At 47.0% G+C, this 21,003-nt stretch overlaps 1 long non-coding RNA gene across 2 annotated transcripts; it reads right to left on the bottom strand.

Moving 5' to 3' along the window:
* Nucleotides 1-4,319: 4,319 nt before the first annotated feature.
* Nucleotides 4,320-17,937, bottom strand: LOC116089293. 2 transcript variants are annotated; one of them, XR_004118269.1, is made up of 4 exons: nucleotides 17,829-17,937; nucleotides 17,235-17,279; nucleotides 7,459-7,640; nucleotides 4,320-4,358 (listed from the first exon to the last, which is right to left on the bottom strand). It is a non-coding gene; the product is annotated as an uncharacterized LOC116089293 (long non-coding RNA). The 2 variants fall into 2 exon arrangements; XR_004118268.1 differs by lacking the exons at nucleotides 4,320-4,358; nucleotides 7,459-7,640 and adding an exon at nucleotides 16,813-17,065.
* Nucleotides 17,938-21,003: the final 3,066 nt, after the last annotated feature.

The raw sequence follows: 21,003 nt of genomic DNA, 5'->3' as shown, positions 1-21,003 counted from the left end.
CTCAGGAGCTGGATATCTTGGTTTTGTTGGTTTGTTTGATGGCATGTACATGTGTGTATGTGTGTGTGTGTGTGTGTGTGTGCGTGTGTGTATATATACATGTGTGCTTGTGTGAGAGTTTATATGTATGCATGTGTTTGAGTATCTATGTGTGCATACACACACACATACACACACACACACACACACACACACACACACACACACACGTGTACTTGTGTGGGGGGGTGGGGGGGGTGGCTGTGTGTATAGACCAGAGGCCAACAAACCTCAGCAATCCTCCTGTCTCTATCCCCAAGATCACATGCCACCAAAATCAACAGTTTTTTCAGATGCTAACACAGGTCCTCAGGCTTGTCCAGCACTTTTAACCACAGAGCTGGCTGTCAGCCACACCCTACCTTGGGTTTTGAACCAGAGCTTCACACTGGGACCTTTGCTCACTTCAACAATTAAGCTAAGCTGGCTGGTTACAGAGTCCTAGGGAGCCTCCTGCCTGGCCTCCCTGGTGCCAGGATTACGAGTGACTGCCTCGCTGCCCAGCTTCACGCATGGGTAGTTCAGAGGAAAGCAGGTTCTCATGCTTATCCTGGAAGCACTATCCCAGAGGAGCCATCACACCAGCCACTCCTGTGAGTTATTACACATGGTAGCTACTGCCCAGGGTCATAATGCATCGGTTTCCCACAGGCTTCTCCTAGGGCAGAGCCTTGGGGCCACTCAAGGCCCACAGCAATCAGGCACCAACTCAGCTTCAGGCTTCTGATGGCCCAGAGCCTGCTTCTGTACTCCCAGGGTCCTTGGGACCATTTAGGATACGATGTTCCTGACATAGGCATTTGGAGAAGTGTATCGTTTCTATGTCTGGGGAGGGGACAGCAGGGGAATGCGAGGCTGCTGGCCACTCCGAGTCCACGGAGTGACTTGGCCTCTCAGCTTCGCAGCCTCAGCAGTACAAAGGAGATGAGAGCAGTTCTTACTTGTCAGTCTTCCTAGGACCCATCACTGTGGGTGGCCCCTGCTCTGTCCTGACCCGGCACTGTCACTTGTGTATGGGTTCTTCAGCCAAGCCTGCTGAGGTATTCTTAAACTTCATTCCAGAGAGAGGCAGTTGCAGCAGGACACTGCTTTTGGACTAGGACAGGATCAGAGACGCTGCAAAACTCTCCTACCAGGGAATGGCAAGCTTACTGGGGTGGGGGTGGGAAATTCTCACTTCTCACCTCCCTGAGACTACAGAAAGTTATCTTTCCCCCCAGCAGCCTCCACTACTGCTTTCCATTGCGGCCATGATGGAAATAAATAGTGAGGGTGTGTTGTCTAGCTTTGGTGGTCTTGTCTATAAGATGGAGGAACCCTCTCTGTAGCAACTCCTGTGGCTTTTCTTGTCCTAGTGGGCAAGTAGCCTGTTCTCAGAGAAAGCCAGTTCAGCCTCTCACTTCCCTCCCCCATGGAGGGATCTCTCAGGGAGATGAAGTTATACACCATACTAGGACAGGCCTACAGCATTCAGAACCCAGAATGCCTACTCTCATCCCTCAGTATTGACAGACTTTGGATTCAAGAGCTTGGACAAGTTACCAGTGGCTAGATGTGGTAAGAGAATGGACAGTTGTTGAGAGGTACTGGTGAAAGGAGGTAAAATGGGGATTAGTGAAAGTGTTAAATTAAAGCCATAAGGATGAGCAAGGGATGTGTGGGTGTCCCTGCCCCTGACATGCAAATGTCAATGATATGACATTTAGGAGAAAGGCCCACATAAATTCAGACTCTCGAGAAGCATTTCTCCACAAGAAGGACTTAGAAGAAGTATTGGAAAGAGATAGAGAAAGAGGAGAGAGGGAAAGAGGGAAGGAATGGGAAAAGAGGGAAGGAATGGGAGAGAGAGAGAGAAAGAGAGAGAGAGAGAGAGAGAGAGAGAGAGAGAGAGAGAGAGAGAGAGAGAGAGACGTGAAGGTGTGGTCAGAGTAAGCAGTGGCCTGCCTGGAACTCTCCCCCTCTGTGTGAGATGGGCTCTTTGCCTGAGGGCTGTGGGAATGGAGATTATACAAAGGCCAAACCTGAACCACTCTGAACACAAAGCTGAGGCAATGCTATACCAGCCGATGCTGACAGGAGAGGCCACAGGAGCAGGGTGTGGCCCAGGTGTCTGTAGAAAGCCATAAGGAAATCTCCCCTGTGACACCTTTCTCCGGAATAAAGGGAGATATTTATCAGGCTTCTTCAAAAGCAAAGATAGATGCAAAAGGTAAAATAGAAGAGGGTGTGGGTGTGTTTGCTTGGGCATGTTTGCGTTCCTCCTGGGATGTCATAGAACCTTCTAGAGAAACAGAGGTGGGTGTGTCACACAGCCACTGGAGCACAGGCTGTCTTGTTTTTCTGCAGAATCAATTCTTTACAAAAAAAAACATGAAGTCTTTTACATCACACACTTGCCTTTTCCTGTGGCAAGAAAAATGCAGTGGAAGCAGAGATGGGGTTGCCTCCCCTGTCTGTGGTCCCCTCCCCTTCATCCCCATTCCCATAATTCCTCCTTTATCACGCTTCTGCCCCACTCCCTTTCCTCTCTCTGACCACAATCTTCAGCTCACGGCCTCTTCTGTCATTAGTCACCTTCCAGACAGGTCCCGCAGACTCCCAATGTCAAAAGCAGGGAATTCCCCCCACAAGACCATTTTGTTAGCAAAGAAAGGCAGAGGACAGGAATGAAAAATAAATTAAGCGGGGTTCACGTCTCCCCAACTCTCTGTGGGTGCAAGGCCTCAGCCAAGTCCCCTAGCATGTGCTCTGCGTGCTGAATAATTAACCAAAAGGGTTTCTGGGCCAGGCTTTTGTTACTCTTGGCTGACAAAGCTTCATTTCAAGGGGGTCCATTTTTCTCAGCTCAGCCCAAGTCACTTTGGCAAATTTAATCTGGTCTAACAGTTTTGCTATTTACTGCTGGAATTTGTGTGTCTTAAGAGCACCCTGGAGCTGAGTTTAGAGGCTAACCGATTGGCTTACAGCAAGGAGCCAGGTGGAGGCAGAGTAAACTGCTGGAGATGAAGAGCTGCAGTACTGTGACCTCTGTGGTGAGACCAGGACTGCTGGGATCCTTTCCACAACGTGCAAAGGTGGCAGTTTGAATATAAAGATTTAAAGCATTCCCAAGCAGCAGAGAGATGCGTCTACTTGGGGCTGGGATTCACAGTCCTGGGCTCTAATTTACTAGCTCTCTGAACTCACTGAGTTTTCGCCATCTGCACATTGAGGTTAATGGCAGAGCTGTGTGTCCTGGGGACAGTGAGGTGATGGGGGCTTAGGAGGGAGGAGTGTTGTTCTGGGGATGAGCACATTTCCCTATCTCTATCTATGCATCTGTATCCGAATCATTCTTGCCTGTTTTCCCTAAAGGAGTCTGGGACATGAGAGATGAGAGTGACCCTGAACTTCGTTGATGGTCCTAGTTGATAAGGCTTGCTCACAACCTTCCCTCACCTATTCTTCAAATGTCTTAGGAAGAGAGCACAAACCCCAAACAGCAGCAGAGCAGAAGCCATAACGATGATGTGGCATCCATGTCAATGGTGATGATGTCAGTAGCAGCCATGGCAGCCACAGCTAATATCCAGTGGGAATTCCGGAGCACACATCTCTTCTTCTCAATGAGAAATACCCATTTTCAAAATAATGGACGTTATAATTTTTTTCACTCTAATAAATGGGCTTGGGCAGGCCTGTCTATGGGTGACAAGAAATCAGATCTTTGTTTTAAGATTTCAGTTATACCTAAGATGAGAGATGACACGGTGGTTTTTGATAGAAAACCCAATCCTGCCAAGATGGCAGTCCTGCTCAGGGAAATCTACAGTCTCAAAGGAACCGTTGTCGATACCTGACAGTCTGTTTTGCAGTGTTTGACAAGCTGGTTCTGAAAGTTGAAATCCCAAAGGTCAAGAAAGCCACAGCAATTCAGCGCAGAGGATGAGGGACCTCAGCGCAGAGGAAGAGGGCTGGACCTCATGCAGGACTTTATGTCGTGGCCCATTAAGGATACACAGTAAGGAAAGAAACTTGACCTGATGGGCAGGCTGGTTCGGAGCCCACCTGGGCATGTGCCCTCTTACTCGTGAAGACTGGCACACTGCCCAACCGTGTGGGAAGGGAAGTCCTCTCAAACATGGTGCTGAGTCAAACAGCTGTAGCTGCATTCCACAGAATTCCTGATTTGTTTTCAGGGGTGGGAATGTGGTCCAGGCTTCCTATTAGTTAGGCAAGTGCACTACCATTGAGTGAAACCCCCAGCCTTCCATATTTCCATATTTTATTGACTTTGTATTCTCTCTTCTTCTCTTTCTCCTCTCTGCACCCTGGCACACCTGAAGAGATCAGAGGGCAACATTCAAGGATTGGTTCTCTCCTTCTATTGTGTGGGTAGGTCCTGGGGATTGAACTCAGATTATCACATTTGGCAGCAAGCATCTTTACCTACTGAGCCATCTCACTGGTCCCATATCTTAACACAGAGAGAGCAAACATAACATCTGGTTCTAGTATCTAGGTTACACCACAAATGTGGTATTGAACAGAAGAAATAGTGAAAGCATTCATTCACTCAACTTAAAAATAAATAACATTTTTTTAAAAAAAAGTTTCCTTTAAAAAATTCTGAAATTCTTGTCAATGTTATAAGAAGTTCCGGACTATGGGGGAAAGGCTGGGAGAGACTAAAGCAGGGCTCTGTGAATCTTTGTTTCTCAGGTTTCAGCACCGATATCTGAACATGTTCATTCTATTGAAGCTCATCAAGCTCTCTACTATTATTGTATATTTCTATGCATATATATATATTTTTTTTTTATATTTCTGTGTGCTTAACACCCATCAATAAAAAGCAACAGGATCCATCAGCTGCTGCCATGACTTTGGGTTGCCTTGCACAGTGCCTCTGGTCACTCATGTGCCCTGTGATGGGTGCTCCTGCCTGTCCTGGTCTTGATGGTTCTCGGCTCTCCCGTCTCTGGACTCTGCCTGTAGGGAGCTCCAGCTCTCAGGTCCTCATAAGTGTGATACAAGTGGACTGAGCTCCTGCACATCAATGGTGTCTCCTTACCCCTGCTAAGGGCCTGACCTTCTGCTGGGAGGATGCCCAGGTAGCACAGAGACATCTCTGTAGCATTTTCTTCCCTATTCTGGATAGATCAGTGAGTCACACTGTGAACAGCAGAGTCATGTGTGTGAACCTGTGTAGACTTGATACCCAGTACAAGGAGGACCTCAGCTGCCTAGGCTGGAGGGACTCCTCGTCCTTCCTGGGGATACAGCCATTTCCTTCCAAACTCCACTCAAAACTCACCTTCTGAACAGCTCCCTTGGTGCCGCCTATACAGTATGGGGAATACTGTACAGGTATTTATAGTAGGCAGTCTTGAACACCTGAAGCTCCAGACCCCAAAAGTGTTACAAGTGAGCCGCTGTATCTCAATACCAACACGGGCACTTCACTTCATCTCTCCTGGGTAATACTCAATCCCACTTTAAGTACAGAAACCAGATAGAATGAGGCAGGCTACTGTTGTCTGTATGTACTTTGAGAGGAGAAGCTGGTTTCACAGTTAGACTAGGGACCAGTCTGGGGAGCTGGTTCAGAATGAAGACTTGATTTCAAATCCCCTGCTCTACACATGAAGATTCATATGCCCAAAGGCATGCCTCTAGCTCCACTGTGTGGAGGGTGGAGGCAGGGAGATCGCTCTCTGGGACTTGCTAGGCTCTCACGGAACTTCTACATTTCATGAGACACCCTACCTACCTCAAGGGAGTAAGGCAGAGAGTAACAGGACAGGACACCCTGACATCTTTCTCTGTCTTCCACATGTGCACAGGCACACACATTCTCACACATATGTGCACATGCACTGCTGGGATGCCCCAGTCACCGGTCAATGCTTCTCCAATGCACTCATTCCCCTGTGCCTGCTTTCCCCACACGCAACAAGATATCCTCAAATGCCGCCCATAGCACTCGCCTCAGGACCAGGACTAACAGATTTCACTAACTACAGCATGTTGTCATCTGTAGGTGCTGAAAATTGATGCATAGACCATATACTTCATTCACTGTGCCTTGCCTCATGCAGTATCTACTTCCTGAGTGACATTGGGCCCCTGTTGCTGCAGTATTCAGAACACTGGCTCCACAGACATTGTGGGACAGAGATGAAAGCATCCTTTCTCCACGGGTGGCAACTGGGATTAAGACAAAGAATCCAAGAGCAGTGAGGCCAGAGCTTTGATGGACAGGTTCAGGTGCTCTGTACAGCCAAGGATGGATCACTGAAGGGACTTGGAGCTGGTCAGTATCAGGGTCACATTGGCTTTCAGTTTCCTCTGAGGGTCCTTCAGAGGATGAAGCAAAGACACAGAGGTCTGCTCTAAGACTTGTCACCTGGTCAGAAGCCAGAGGAAATACAAACAAAGCTGAAGCCCAAAGGGAGAACCCTTGGTGTAAAGGTTAGTGGAGGAGACATGGCAGATGAGAGCCTTATTACTGTATCAAGGGAGCTATCTCCTCATTGGCCATGAGAATTCTAGGTTGGCTTCTCACCAGGACATCTATCTTATCCCTGCTTAGCATCCACCTCCACTGACCTTTCCATGAGATTTGAGTAAGGTTGCTGTAGGCCTTAAGGTGAGCCGCTCCTCTGAGTCAGACATCATACACTCACTTACTGGGCCATGTCACTCTCTATTCAGACCCTGCCCCTCCTGTCTTAATTTGGGTTTTATGGCTGCAAACACGCCATGAACATAGCAACTTTTGTTTTTAATTTACTTTACACCCTGATCACAGTCCCCTTCCTCTCTTCCCAGTCCCACCCTTACAAGTCCCTCCCCCATGGCCTCCTCCCTTTCTCATCAAAGAAGGGAGCCTCCCTTGGCTACCACCCTACTATGAGGCATCTAGTCTCCGAAGGTCCAGGCACATCCTTTCCCACTGAGGCCCAACCAGGCAGTCCAAGTAGGAGGGAAGGGGATCCAATGTCAGGGAATAGAGATGGAGACAACCCCTGCTTCACTTGTTAGGGGACCCATATGGAGATCAAGCTGCAAACGTGGAAGGGGTCTAGATCCAGCTTCTGGAGCTTGGCAACTCTTATAAAGGAAAACTTTTAACTGGGGTTGGCTTAGAGTTTCAGAGGTTTAGATTATGATCATGGCGGGGAGCATGGTAGTGTGCAGGCAGACATGGTGCTGAAGAAAGAGCTGAGAATTCTATATCTAGGTCTGCAGTCAGCAGGCAGAGAACTGGCTTGAACTTCTGAGACCTCAAAGCCCACCCCCAGTGACACACTTCCTCCAACAAAGTCATGCCCACTCCAACAAAGCCACCCCTCCTTATAGTGCCACTCTCTATGGACCAAGTATTCAAACACATGGGTCTATGGGGGTCATGCCTATTCAAACCACCATACCTACCTCACAGAAGAGAAGTCAAACCTTGGAGATCTCACTTCCTTGTTCAAGATCAAGCATTCAGTCACCAGGAGAGGCTGTGATGGGTAGAGGTGGCTGGTTAAGCCAGGTGACAGTACGCAGAGTGACAGGTCCAGAAAAGGAGATCCTTGCATCACTGAGACAGTTGACAGACTTCTGGGGAGCTGAAGGGAAGGACTGTAGGTGAACCCCCAGATACATCTCTGTCACCATTGATGTCACTGGGAAGCGGTCAGCTTCTCTGCTGCCCGAAGAGCCTCCTCCCGCTGTCTCTCCACTGAAGTCGGCATTGACTGAGAGTCCTGATCGGCACATGTTAAATCACAACCAGGATCTTAGCTGTAAGAAGATCTGGGAAAGCAGCATGATTTTTGGCCCTCTGCCCTCCATAGAGAAAAAGTCACATTTAACCGAGTTGGAGACTGAGCGAAGTCGGAGAGCCAGCAGCAAGTACCCATGGCAACTGTATGTGTATGTGAGTATTGGGGGCAGACAGAAATGGTATGTCTATGGATGTACTGTTGTGTGTGTGTGGAGGTCTAAGGTGTGTGTCCGTGTGTAATGTTGTGTGTGTGTGGAGGTCTAAGGTGTGTGTCCATGTGGTGAGGCTGAGTAACTATGGATGTGCGTGCTCTCTGCCCTTTTTACTTGTGTAAGGACTGAAGAGGAAGAAAGTACTTCCCACTCTCTCTGACACCATATATATAATCTTATTTACGGGTGTTTCTAGCCAGCTAACAATGACTACAGTGGATGAAGTTAAATGGACACAAAACACACGCCCCTCTTTCTTTTATTTTTTTTAAATTTACCACTTGAATATTTTGTTTGTAGAACATGATTTTAATATTTTCAACTATTAATATTCAACAAACAGAATAATTATTTTAAGATATATTTCCTTGTTATGTCTTCCTTTTCATTTCTGATTTTATTAATTTGGATTCTGTCTCTGTGCCCTCTGGCTAGTCTGGCTAAAGGTTTATCTGTCTTGTTGATTTTCTCAAAGAACCAGCTCCTGGTTTTGTTGATTCTTTGTATAGTTCTTTTTGTTTCTATTTGGTTGATTTCAGCCCCGAGTTTGACTATTTCCTGCCATCTACTCCTCTTGGGTGTATTTGCTTCCTTTTATTCTAGAGCTTTCAGATGTGCTGTCAAGCTGTTAGTGTAAGTTCTCTTCAGTTTCTTTTTGGAGGCACTTAGAGCTATGAGTTTTCCTCTTAGCACTGCTTTCATTGTGCTCCATAAGTTTTGGTATGATGTGTCTTCATTTTCATTCAATTCTAAAAAGTCCTTAATTTATTTCTTTATTTCTTCTTTGACCAAGTTATCATTGAGTAGAGCATTGTTCAGTTTCCATGTATATGTGTGCTTTCTGTTGCTTTTGTTGGTATTCAAGACCAGCCTCAGTCCATGGTAATCTGATAGGGTGCATGAGATTATCTCAATCTCCTTGTATCTGTTGAGGCTTGCTTTGGGACCAATTATATGCTTAATTTGGAGAAGGTACCATGAGGTGCTAAGAAGAAGGTACACTCTCTTGCTTTAGAATGAAATGTTCCACAAATATCTGTTAGATCCATTTGGTTCATAACTTCTGTTAGTTTCACTGTGTCTCTATTCAGTTTCTGTTTCCAAGATCTGTGCACTGCAGAGAGTGGGGTGTTGAAGTCTCCCACTATTATTGTGTGCTGTGCAATGTGTGCTTTGAGATTTAGTAAAGTTTCTTTTATGAATGTGAGTGCCCTTGCATTTGGAGCATAGGTGTTCAGAATTGAGAGTTCATCTTGGTAGATTTTTCCTTTGACCAGTAGAAGTGTCTTTCGTTAGCTTTTTTGATAACTTTTGGTTGAAAGTTGATTTTATTTGATATTAGAACTCCAGCTTGTTTCTTGAGATAATTTGCTTGGAAAATTGTTTTCCAACCTTTTACTCTGAGGTAGTGTCTGCCTTTGTCACTGAGGTTTGTTTCCTGTATACAGCAAAATGCTGGGTCCTGTTTACATATCCAGTCTGTTAGTCTATGTTTTTTTTTGGGGGGGGGGGAATTGAGTCCATTGATGTTAAGAGATATTATAAAAAAGTGATAGTTACTTTCTGTTATTTTTGTTGTTAGAGGTGGAATTATGTTTATGTGGCTATCTTCTTTTGGGTTTGTTGAAAGATTACCTTCTTGCTTTTTCTAGGGTGTAGTTTCCCTTCTTGTGTTGGTGGTTTCCATCTATTATCCTTTGTAGGGCTGGATTTATGGAAGGATTTGTATAAATTTGGTTTTGCCATGGAATATTTTGGTTTCTCCATCTATGGCAATCAAGAGTTTTTGCCAGATATAGTAGCCTGGATTGGCATTTGTGTTCGCTTAGGGTCTGTATGACTTCTGTCCAGGATCTTCTAGCTTTCATAGTCTCTGGTGAGAAGTCTGCTGTAATTCTGATAGACCTGCCTTTGTATGTTACTTGACTTTTTTTCTTTACTGCTTTTAATATTCTTTCTTGTTTAGTGAATTTGGTGTTTTGATTATTATGTGACAGGAGGAATTTCTTTTCTGGTCCAGTCTATTTGGAATTCTGTAGGCTTCTTGTATGTTCATGGGCATCTCTTTCTTCATGTTAGGAAGTTTTCTTCTACAATTTTGTTGGAGATATTTACTGGTCCTTTAATGTGGAAATCTTTGCTGTTTTCTATACTAATTATTTTAGGTTTTGTCTTCTAACTGTTTCTTGGATTTCCTGGATGTTTGGGGTTAGGAACTTTTTTGCTTTTTGCATTTTCTTTGACTGTTGTGTCAATGTTTTCTATGGTATCTTCTGCATCTGAGATTCTTTCTTCTATCTCTTGTATTCTGTTGGTGATGCTTGCGTCTATGACTCCTGATCTCTTTCCTAGGTTTTCTAACTCCAGGGTTGTCTCCTTTTGTGATTTCTTTATTGTTTCTATTTCCATTTTTAGATCTTAGGTGGGCTTGTTCATTTCCTTCACTTCTTTGATTGTGTTTTCCTGTAATTCTTTAAGGGATTTTTTTGTTTCCTCTTTAAGAGCTTTTAGCTGTTTACCTGTGTTCTCCTCTATTTTTTTATTTTTTAAAAGATTTATTTATTTATTTTATGTATATGAGTACACTGTAGCTGTACAGATGGTTGTGAGCCTTCATGTGGTTGTTGAGAATTGAATTTTTAGGACCTCTGCTTGCTCCAGTGAACTCCACTCGCTCAGACCCTGCTCACTCTAGCCCAAAGATTTATTATAAATAAGTACACTGTAGCTGTCTTCAGACGCAACAGAAGAATGCATCAGATCTCATTATAGGTGGTTGCAAGCCACCATGTGGTTGCTGGGATTTGAACTCAGGACCTTTGGAAGAGCAGTTGGTGCTCTTACCCACTGAGCAGGGGTCTGCTTGCTCACTGCCTTCTTGGGCTTCTGTGTAGTGTAGTTTCTTCTGGAATGATGGCTTCTTAAATGTCAGCTTAAAGCACCAAAGCCCAGCTGGTGAGTTTCAGGTACAGCCTTGGACACAACAGGGAATCAACTCTTCTATGCCCTCTGGTTCAGTCAGCACGGTTTCTGTCCAGATTTGAGTGGAGAGAGACTGTGTGCTGGTGCAGATGGAGCAGAGGACACTGTAGAGGACATATGAGCTCATGGCTGGTAGCTGTCATCTTGGAAGCTTCCTTTCTTCTACATCTCTACCAGTGAAGTTTTCCTATAAGCGATGTTATTTAGTAATTTCATATACAAGAAAAACTAACAGTCCGGTGATATTACCTACCCTCCTATCCCACCCCTCCCCTATCCTTGATGCTGTGCTAACTCCCTTCTCTAGTGGCTTCTCTGGCATTGCAATGAAATCTGCAAAGTGATTTTCTCTAGATCTGATCTCTGGGCTCCCGAACCATCTACCATTGTGAAGCGTTATGGTTTATATATTCTCAGCCTAGGGAGTGGCACTATTAGAAGGTGTGATCCTGTTGGAGTAGGTGTGTCATTGTGGGTGTAGGTTTTAAGACCCTCATCCTACCTGCCTGGAAGCCAGTATTCTGCTAGCAGCCTGCAGATGAAGATATAGAACTCTCAGCTCCTCCTGCACCATGCCTGCCTGGATGCTGCCATGTTTGTGCCTTGATGATAATGGACTGAACCTCTGAACCTGTAAGCCAGCCCCAATTAAATGCTGTCCTTTATGAGACTTGTCTTGGTCACAGTGTCTGTTCACAGCGGTAAAACCCTAAGAGACGACAGAGTAACCAGCCTCTCCCCAGAGCAGGAGCTGGGGCAGTTTGCCAATGGAGAAATCTCTCCAACATGTTTCCACATACAAAACTGGACCTACACTTTCCCCTTTTTCCCTGGGGCCCTGAATGTCAAGTTCCTGTCTCCAAGAGCTCACTTCACACCTCCTGCTCTGCCGACTCCCAGGGGGAGGGAAGCTTATCTCTTTCAAGGTTCTTGTGTTATTGAAACGAGATCATCCCAACACCTCTGGGTGTTTCCTTAAGACTTGTACAGAACAGAGATCCTGGAGCCTGCGCCCTGGAAATCACTTCCACTCAGATGTAAGATACACAACTTCCTGAAGTTGTGTCAAAGCCGCATTGGTTGTGGTCCACAGTATCTGTGCAGGTATGAAGGTAGACACACCCAAACACATTCAGCTGGGTTGGACAACAGTCCTTCTCATCTCGCCCTTTCTAAAACTCTTGACTAACTCCAAAGGCAAGAATAAAACAACAAGCTTGCGTGTGCCCAAGAGCACAGAGCAACCACAATGCAGTAAAATCCAGATGCTGCAGCATTTCTTCCAATGGCCTAAAGGCAGAGGGGTGGCCTGGCTACAGTGGAATCTGCCTCCAGAGTCAAAGGGGGGAAGTTTCTGGAACCCCAGTAAGACTTCAAGTGCTCATGAAAAAGTCCCTGGTTCCCAATAGAACAGTTTGCTGAGAAACAGTTGTTGTGCAATGCAGATACTCTGGAAGTGATTGAATCATTCCACATCTTTGTTGGCCAAATGATTATAGAAGCCCAGAGAGATGAGGGGACCTGACCAAGGTCAGCAAGCTGGAGGGGGGCAGAGCAGCTCATGGAACTCAGAAGTCCTCATTCCCAACCCAGACACTCTCTAAACACATCCTCCCTGGTGTCTATTGCCTGGCTAATCAGGATTAGAAGCCTGGAAGTGCTGATAGTCTCCACCTTTCTGCTTTCTCAGAGAAGAGGAGGCAGAGGGGAAAAAGAGACATGGGCTCAGGAACTTCTGGGGATTCTTCAGATAGCCTCAAGGCTTAGAGGGTATGAGGAGAGGAACTCTCCAGTACCTCATGCCTCTCCCCAGAGCACCAACTAAGGGAGAATGCCCTCAGGAAGCAACATAGGTCAAGACACAGATGTGGGACTCCAAGAAACACACTGACTCCCCCATCCCCCTCAACGTTCTGAGAACCTGATTTCCCAGTGCCTTTTGGATTGCAAAAGTTTGTTGTGATGGGTGGGTGGAGAAACCCAGAGAGATGAAGTGAATAAGAAATGGTGGTCCTGAGGAAGACAAGGAGAGCCTTCCTATGGTGAGTCCTTGATCAAGGTTAAGATAGACCATGTGAATCTGAAGTCACCTTCACCTCACACATAGGTAGCGATGCAGAGAGGGCCCCCCACCCCCGCTCTGACTGACTTCATCTATGTGTGAGTACTGAGAGGGTGGAGGCCAGAGAGCAGGGTTTCCTTAATGAATCAGCAGAGGACAAAATACAGAATGGTTACTGTCTTAGTCAGGGTTTGTATTCCTGCACAAAACATCATGACCAAGAAGCAAGTTGGGGAGGGAAGGGTTTACTGAGCTTACAACTTCCACATTGCTGTTCATCACCAAAGGAAGACAGGATAGGAACTCACACAGGACAAAAACTCGGAGGCAGGAGCTGATGCAGAGGCCATGGAAGGTGCTGCTTACTGGCTTGCTTCCCCTACCTTGCTCAGCTTGCTTTGTTATAGAACCCAGGACCCCACCCACAGTGGGCTGGGCCCTCCCACCTTGATCACTAATTGAGAAAATGCCTTGCAGCTGGATCTCATGGAGGCACTTCCCCAACTGGGGCTCTCTTTGTGATAACTCCAGCTTGTGTGAAGTTGACATGCAAAACCAGCCAGTACAGTTAGCTTCTGAATCAGATGCAAGGAGGTCTTCGGGGATCAAGAGTCAGGGGAAGATGGGAGAGAGGAGCAGAGGGGAATGACAAGGAGCAACACAGATGTGGAATGTGAACTCTGGCGTTACACAGACAGACGGTTCATTAATCAAAGCAATTTTGAGATCTGGCATTTGGAGATACTAGCTCTCTGGGACCTGATCTTCTTCGGGCCCCTAAATATTTAGTAGAATCTGGACTATAGCCACCAGCTTTGGCTTTGGGAGGAGTGGAGAGAGAGGGGGATCGGATTGGAAAGAAGCAGCTGGGGTCTCTCCCAGTTATACATGAAGGGAAGGAGGGGTCTGTCTGCCTCTCTAGCTTCCTTTACCTAGAGAACCTCTGTGGAAGCGGGAGCCTGGATAGGGAGTGTGAGGACCTTGGTTTGCCTGTCAACACTGAGCAACCTGGAGAAGGACGGTAAACTCCACATTGTCTCCATCTCAGGGTCCACAGCTCTCTAATGGCACATTCTTTTTGTTTAGTCAACTAAGACTATGGCTTAGTTGTAATGAGACCTCTGGAGCTTTCTAGGGGTTGGGCTAGTTCTGAGGTCAAGGCTGTTTTTACAGACTGTGGGAAAGGAGAAGCTTCAACCAGGGCAAGGCTCAGCTGCAGAGGTATTCACGGTACCAAGAGGGATAGAGTTTTACTCTGAGCAGAGCTGTGGAGTTGTGCTATTCTTCCTTTCCAGGGATCTCCCCCTCATTCCCAGACAATGTTACTATCAGATGTCAAAAGCTCTACCAGTCTGACCGAGCCAGCTCAGTCAGACAACAGGGTCTCGAGGGAGGGCGTGAGGATGAAAGAAATAAAAGACAATTAGACAACATTATAACATGACTCCAGCCAGTGCTGAGGCTGAAGTGGGTTTTGTTTTGTTTTGTTTTTTTCAATCTGCTTTTATATCATTCTAGGTACATGCAAAGAATATGGTCAGTCCTAAGGCATAAAGAAAGCAGTTAAAGAACAAAGCATAAACAAAGGTCCCAGGATTACTATACTCAGGGCCTTACAAGACCCATCAAGACACAGAGAACACATTCCCCAGCTGTACTCATCTTGAGCCTACATCTTGTCCTAGCCCAATGTCATTTTTTTCCCCAAATCCCTAGACAGCAGCACCAAGAAGCTCTCCACAGCAACTGTGGAGCAGAGGCCATGCAGGTCCACATAGGGCACACAGTGTGAGTGAGAAACGAGCCCTGCTGTGGCAAGCTATTGGTTAACTTGTTGTCACAGCATAGTTTAGTCTGTGCTGCCTTGTATAGCCTCATCATTTAGAACACACACACACACACACACACACACACACACATATACATACACACATACATACACACACACGCACGCACACACATATACACACACATATACACACATACATATACACAAAACACACACATGCACACACATATACACACACATATACACACATACATGCACACACACCACTTACCCCTTCTCGAGGAGACTGAGAAGATGGCCATCTGGCCTCTGCAGCTTCTATTTGGAGTCAGGCAAGAGAGATGAGGGTTGGCTGGGTCTTGGGTTTGCTAAACTACAGTCTTTGCATCCTTCCTAGAAAGATCCTTGAGCACTATGGCGATGTGGATACACAAGGAAGTAGACACACAAAGGCTGTGGACACACGAGGGAGGTGGGCACACGAGGGAGGTGGGCACACGAGGGAGGTGGGCACACGAGGGAGGTGGACACACAAGGGAGGTGGACACACAAGGGAAGTGGACACACGAGGGAAGTGGACACACAAGGGCTGTGGAGATGATTCCCCTGGTAAGATGCTTACATTAAAGTCAGGAGTACCTGAGTACCCAGAAACCACAGGAGGTAAAAGGTTGTACTGGCTGGTTTTGTGTGCCAACTTGACACAGGCTGGAGTTATCACAGAAGGGAGCTTCAGTTAGGGAAGTGCCTCCATGAGATCCCGCTGTGGGGCATTTTCTCAATTAGTGATCAAGGGGGTAGGGCCCCTTGTGGGTGGTGCCATCCCTGGGCTGGAAGTCTTGGGTTCTATAAGAGAGCAAGCTGAGCAAGCCAGGGGAAGCAAGCCAGTAAGGAACATCCCTCCATGGCCTCTGCATCAGCTCCTGCTTGCTGGCCTGCTTGAGTTCCAGTCCTGACTTCCTCTGGTGATCAACAGCCATGTGGAAGTGTAAGCTGAATAAACCCTTTCCTCCCCAACTTTCTTCATGGTCATGATGTTTGTGCAGGAATAGAAACCCTGATTAAGACAAAGGTCAAGATGGTGTGTGCCCTGGAGAGGTGGCTGGGCAGGTAAGAGGCTTAGAGAAGACCTGGATTCAATTCCCAGCACTCCCATGGCAGCTCACACCTCCTTCTGACCTCTAAGGGCTCCTGCAGGTAAGGGCTTCTGTAGGCACACGGTGCACATAAGTTCACAGGAGTAAACACATATACATGCAATAATAATAATAAATAACTTTAAAACTAAAAGGCAAGACAGGGATGTGGTAATCTGTGCTCTGGGAAGTCAGAGACAGGCTGACCCCTGAGGCTCAGCAGCCAAGCAGCTTAAACTACTTGGTGATCTGCAGCTCAGTGAGAAACCCTGCTTCAAACAATAAGGTGGATAAAATCTGAGGAATAACGCACACACACACTCACACACACACACACACACCACAACAATACACACAGACACTAATACATATACCTAAACAGATATGAACCTCCACCACAGGAGCACATAAAAATATACACATGTATGTGGATGTGTGTGCTCACATAATAGTAAATCTCTCAATCACGTATGTTTAAAAGAAAAAGGACAGTTTCGCTTTACCATCCTCAAACTGCTGATTAGGGGGAAGCTGCAGCTTCTGAACTTTCAGGTTCTTCCATTCACATCCATACCATAAAGAATAGTTCTGTTAAAATAAGATAAGGCTGGCTGCTGAAGGGGGGGCACAGAGGGCCCATAATCACCCATCGCCTTGGAAACCTTCAGAGTATGAAACCGACAGGCGGGTATCGATGAACAACAGTTGTGCTGACAGATCATGGACTTGGATGCTCACACGTGCCTGAGCTCACGAAGGAGAGAAATGGAGGTCCGTGACATCTGTGAAGCTGGTGACTAAGACAGAATGATGGGGAGGACGCTGGCGATTTCAGCAGAATGCTTTATTCGCCAGAGAAGGCAGTGATTAATGTGGGGTGGAGCCGCACGAGGCAGACAGTGGGGAAACATGGAGAACAGATGTGGCTGGAGGAACTGCCCAGAGGTCAGCACTAGGGAGGGGCCGGGATTTTGTGGGCAGAGTCCAGGGATGTTCTGCTTGGAATCATGATGGGTATGAGATGAATGTTCTAGCAGGCGGAGCCAAGCAGAAGCCCTGGGTAGAGGCAGCTGCCTCCCAGTGGTCCTGGAATGTAACGAAAAGCTTAGCCTTCCATGATAGATGGTGGTAAAGTCAAACCAGAAGGGGTTTCGGGAGCTTGAAAAGCCCCCTTGGCCTGAAAGACAGCAATGTAATATCCAGAGAGTTTGTGCTAAAACGTCTACAGTGCTGCAGTGAAATGGCTTGTACTCACCTCCATGCTGCTGAGGGGGCTCAGAAGGTAGGGACGAGGAAAAGCCTTATGAAGGGAAATGTTGAGAGGAGATGGAGTCTATATTAGTTATTTCTCCTGTTATAACCAAATACCTGGCAAATAAAACCCTCTGCAGGGGAGCAGGGTTTATTTGGCTTATAGTTCCAAGGGATACATACTGTCTTAGATAAGGTTTTTCTTGCCTCAACAAAAACACCCTGACCAAAAAGCAAGCTGGGGAGGAAAGGGTTTATTTGGCTTATCCTTCCATATTGTTATTCATTATTGAAGGAATCCAGGACAGGAACTCAAACAGGGCAGGATCCTGGATGCCAGAGCTAATGTAGAAGTCATGAAAGGGTGCTGCTTACTGGCTTGTTCTGCCTGCTTTCTTATAGAACACAGGACTAGGCTCTTATGGAGTCCTGGGGATGGCACCACCCACCATGGACTGGGCCCTCCCTCATTGATCACTAATTGAGAAAATGCCTAACAGCTGGATCCCTTGGAGGCACTTCCTCCATGGAGGCTTCCTCCTCTCTGATGACTCTAGCTTATGTCAAGCTGACACACAAAACCAGTCAGTGCACATACCATCACGAAGGGGAAAGTATGATATCAAGAGCTCGGGGTAAGAGGTCACACCATGTTAGAAGTCAGGACAGAGCAGACACGAAGTGGAGTGCCCACATCCTTCACGGGCTCCACTTCCTAAAGGTTCTAGAACCTTCCAAAACAATGCCATCAGCTGGGGACCAAGCATTCAAACACATGAGCCCGTGGGAGACATTTTACTTTCAAATCACAGCAGGATCCAGCCTGAAGCACCCTTGTTCTTTGCCAAATGCCTTGTCCATTGTGGACAAAGGAGGACATGACTACGGCAGTGCCAAGACCAGCTGGGTAGGAACCTCCACACTGAGAAACCAGATGAGGGTGTGATCAGGTTTCTGGCTCTAGTTTCTGGTCTTCATAGTCTCCCGTCCTCATGGAGAATCAAAACGCGGATCTGGGGAAGAGCAAGGGCAGGAGGCAGACGTTTGCTACTCAGGCCTGGCTTTTGTCAACCTTCAATGATTGCTCCGCCCAGGCTAGCTGGTCGCTGGCAAGAACAGAAAGAGGATTTGAATCAAAAGCACAATCAAAGGCTTCCATGTTGAAACACACACACATTCTTTCCTATTTGTTAATCCCCTTCTGCCTTCTCCTCTCCCCACATTGTGTCCTTTAAAATAAAAACAAAAATCAGGCCAGGCAGTGGTGGTACATGCCTTTAATCCCGGCACTTGGGAGGTAGAGGCAGGTGGATTTCTGAGTTCAAAGCCAGCCTGGCCTACAGAGTGAGCTCCAGGGCTACACAGAGAAACCCTGTCTCAAAAAACCAAAAAATAAATAAATAAAAAATAACATCTCAGGAAAATAACACACGAGACAACACTCAGGAGGGGAGACCAACCAGCACACAAGCATATTTGGAATCACGATTTTAGGGTTAACAGTCTCTTGGAGACAGAGACCAGACAGGGAAGGTGCATTCTCCCATGGGGAACTCTGCCTCCTGCCCGGGCTCTGTGGCCACTCCAGACTCTTTCAATAGTCTCACACATGATAATAGGCCTGTTTAAACGGGCTTATCCACATGTTTATTTTACAAGACACTTTCAGGGCACATCCTGGCTGTACGACTTTGTATCAAGTTGACCCTTTCACTCCTCACTCGGAGCGTCCAGTGAAGCAGCGGCAGCAGCATCCTGACTGATGTGGGAAGCTGCCGCCAGCGCAGTGTCTGCCAACCGAAATCTCTGTTATCGCTTGGGTCTGAGCCTCGTCTGCCAGATGTGGGGATCTGTCTCACATGGTATCTGTCCACTGGCTGTCAATGACAGCCATACTCACTCCAGAGAGCAGGACTCTGTGTTCCTAATCATCGGGAACAGGCTCGGAGGTGAGCCAGCGGGGCATCAGAGGTAATTACCAGGACTCGAGTCTCCTGACGGTCAGCTCCAGGACCTGGCGCACTTTACAATTTTGCACAGTCAACTAGATAATGGAGCAGTTGCCTGTGCAAAACTGAGCTCCGAGTCTGATGCAGACAGCCAAGCACTGCAGGATGCTCCATTAGCTCCTCAGACAGGTGCCTCCCCCAGGCTTCCGGTGTGGGCGACCCAGACCTGTCTTTCCATGCAGGAAGTGTGGAAACGTGTGACTCTGTCCTTCCACTAACTCTGGTGGAATTTTACCAGTATCTTACAAAAGTTGCTTTTTTTTTCCTTCTTTCCTCCCTCCTTTCCACTCCCTTCTCTCTCTCTCTCTCCTTCCCCATTTCCTTCCTTCCTTCCCCCTCCCCACTTTTTTTCCCCTGTACTGGGGATTGAATCTAAGACCTTGTTCAATGTAGGAAATTATTCTACCCTTTGAGCCACATTCTCAACCCTTATATCTTGAGAAAAGATCTCACTATGCAGCTTGGGATGCTCCTGGAGTCACTACGGAGCTCAGGCTGACCTTGAGCTCACACACAGCCCTGCTCCACCCCACTCCCCTATTCCCCAGCTAGAGCGACACATACTTTCAGAAGGTCCCTGTACTTAGTAGGTGATTTGAAATGCCTCGTGATTTTTCTCCATGCGTTGCCAGCCCACTGAGAGTGTGTCCTGTAAGCCTGACATGCACTATATGTCAGGCACATAGGTCCTGGGTGAGCGCGCTCTCAACCAGAGAGTCCCGGCATCTGCCCCACCCCAGCCATAGGCTCCCATCTCGTTCACTCAAGGGAACAAAGAGGTAACACCCAGAACTCTGAGCCTGTGGCAGCTCACCTTCCGATTATGGAAGCATTTAACGTTGCTGGACTAGGGAGGGCTATCAGAAGGGTAGTCATGACTACTACCTGGGCTGTCTCTGTAAGGGTCAGGAAGGCCCCAGTCAGGCAGAGACTCACCCTACAAAGGTGCCAGGAAAAAATAAAAAATAAAAAGAGCAGAAGTTGCCTGCAGACAGATGGGCTGACAGGAAGCAGAGAACAGTCCAGAAAGTTCTCGGGGTCACTGTCTCCAGGCACCTGCTCTCCCCCACCCTTCTTGCAGACACATTTTCCTTCCCACTGGTCAGTCCTCAATAACAACACAAAGACAGGGTTTTGCAAAGAAACTGGGCATAGTGGCCCATGCCTTTAATCCCAGCACTCGGAAGACAGGGGCAGGTAGATTTCTAAGGTAAAGGCCAGCCTGGTCTCCATGGTGAGTTCCAGAATGGCCAGAGCTACCTAGTGAAATCCTGTTTTGAAGCAAACAAACAACAAAAAGAAATAAATAAACAAAAAATATTTTTTTTTTTTTTGCAAGGAGCTTGGTAAAGCTCCCATTCACGGTGAAACCAGTTTACCATGCTAAGGGGAAAGTTGGGGATACCGAGAGGTTTTGAGTTTGAGGAACTTGAGCTGTCCCAGCAGAGGCGCAACATCCTGTGTGCACTCCTGAAGAACTGAGGCAAAGGCGAGGAATGAGGTGGAGAGGCGAGGCAGGAAGGGAAGCATCAGAGGGCAGACAATGCTAGGAGCTGTGTTAGCACTGAGCACATCACAGCGCAGACAGCACTAGGAGCTGTGGGAGCACTGAGCTCACTGTGGGCTGCTTGAGACGATGGAGGACAGTCTCATGACACTTTTAGATGTTTTGTTCCCAAGGAGTTTGGTCATGGAGGATGTGAATCTAGGATCTGGGGGAAAAAGCACGGGCAGCCAGAGGGGACCTGTTATTTTATTTACATG

This window comes from Mastomys coucha, unplaced genomic scaffold (genome assembly GCF_008632895.1).
Source record: "Mastomys coucha isolate ucsf_1 unplaced genomic scaffold, UCSF_Mcou_1 pScaffold14, whole genome shotgun sequence".
NCBI classification, from domain to species: Eukaryota; Metazoa; Chordata; class Mammalia; order Rodentia; family Muridae; genus Mastomys; species Mastomys coucha.
This window is presented reverse-complemented; position numbering and strand designations above follow the sequence as displayed.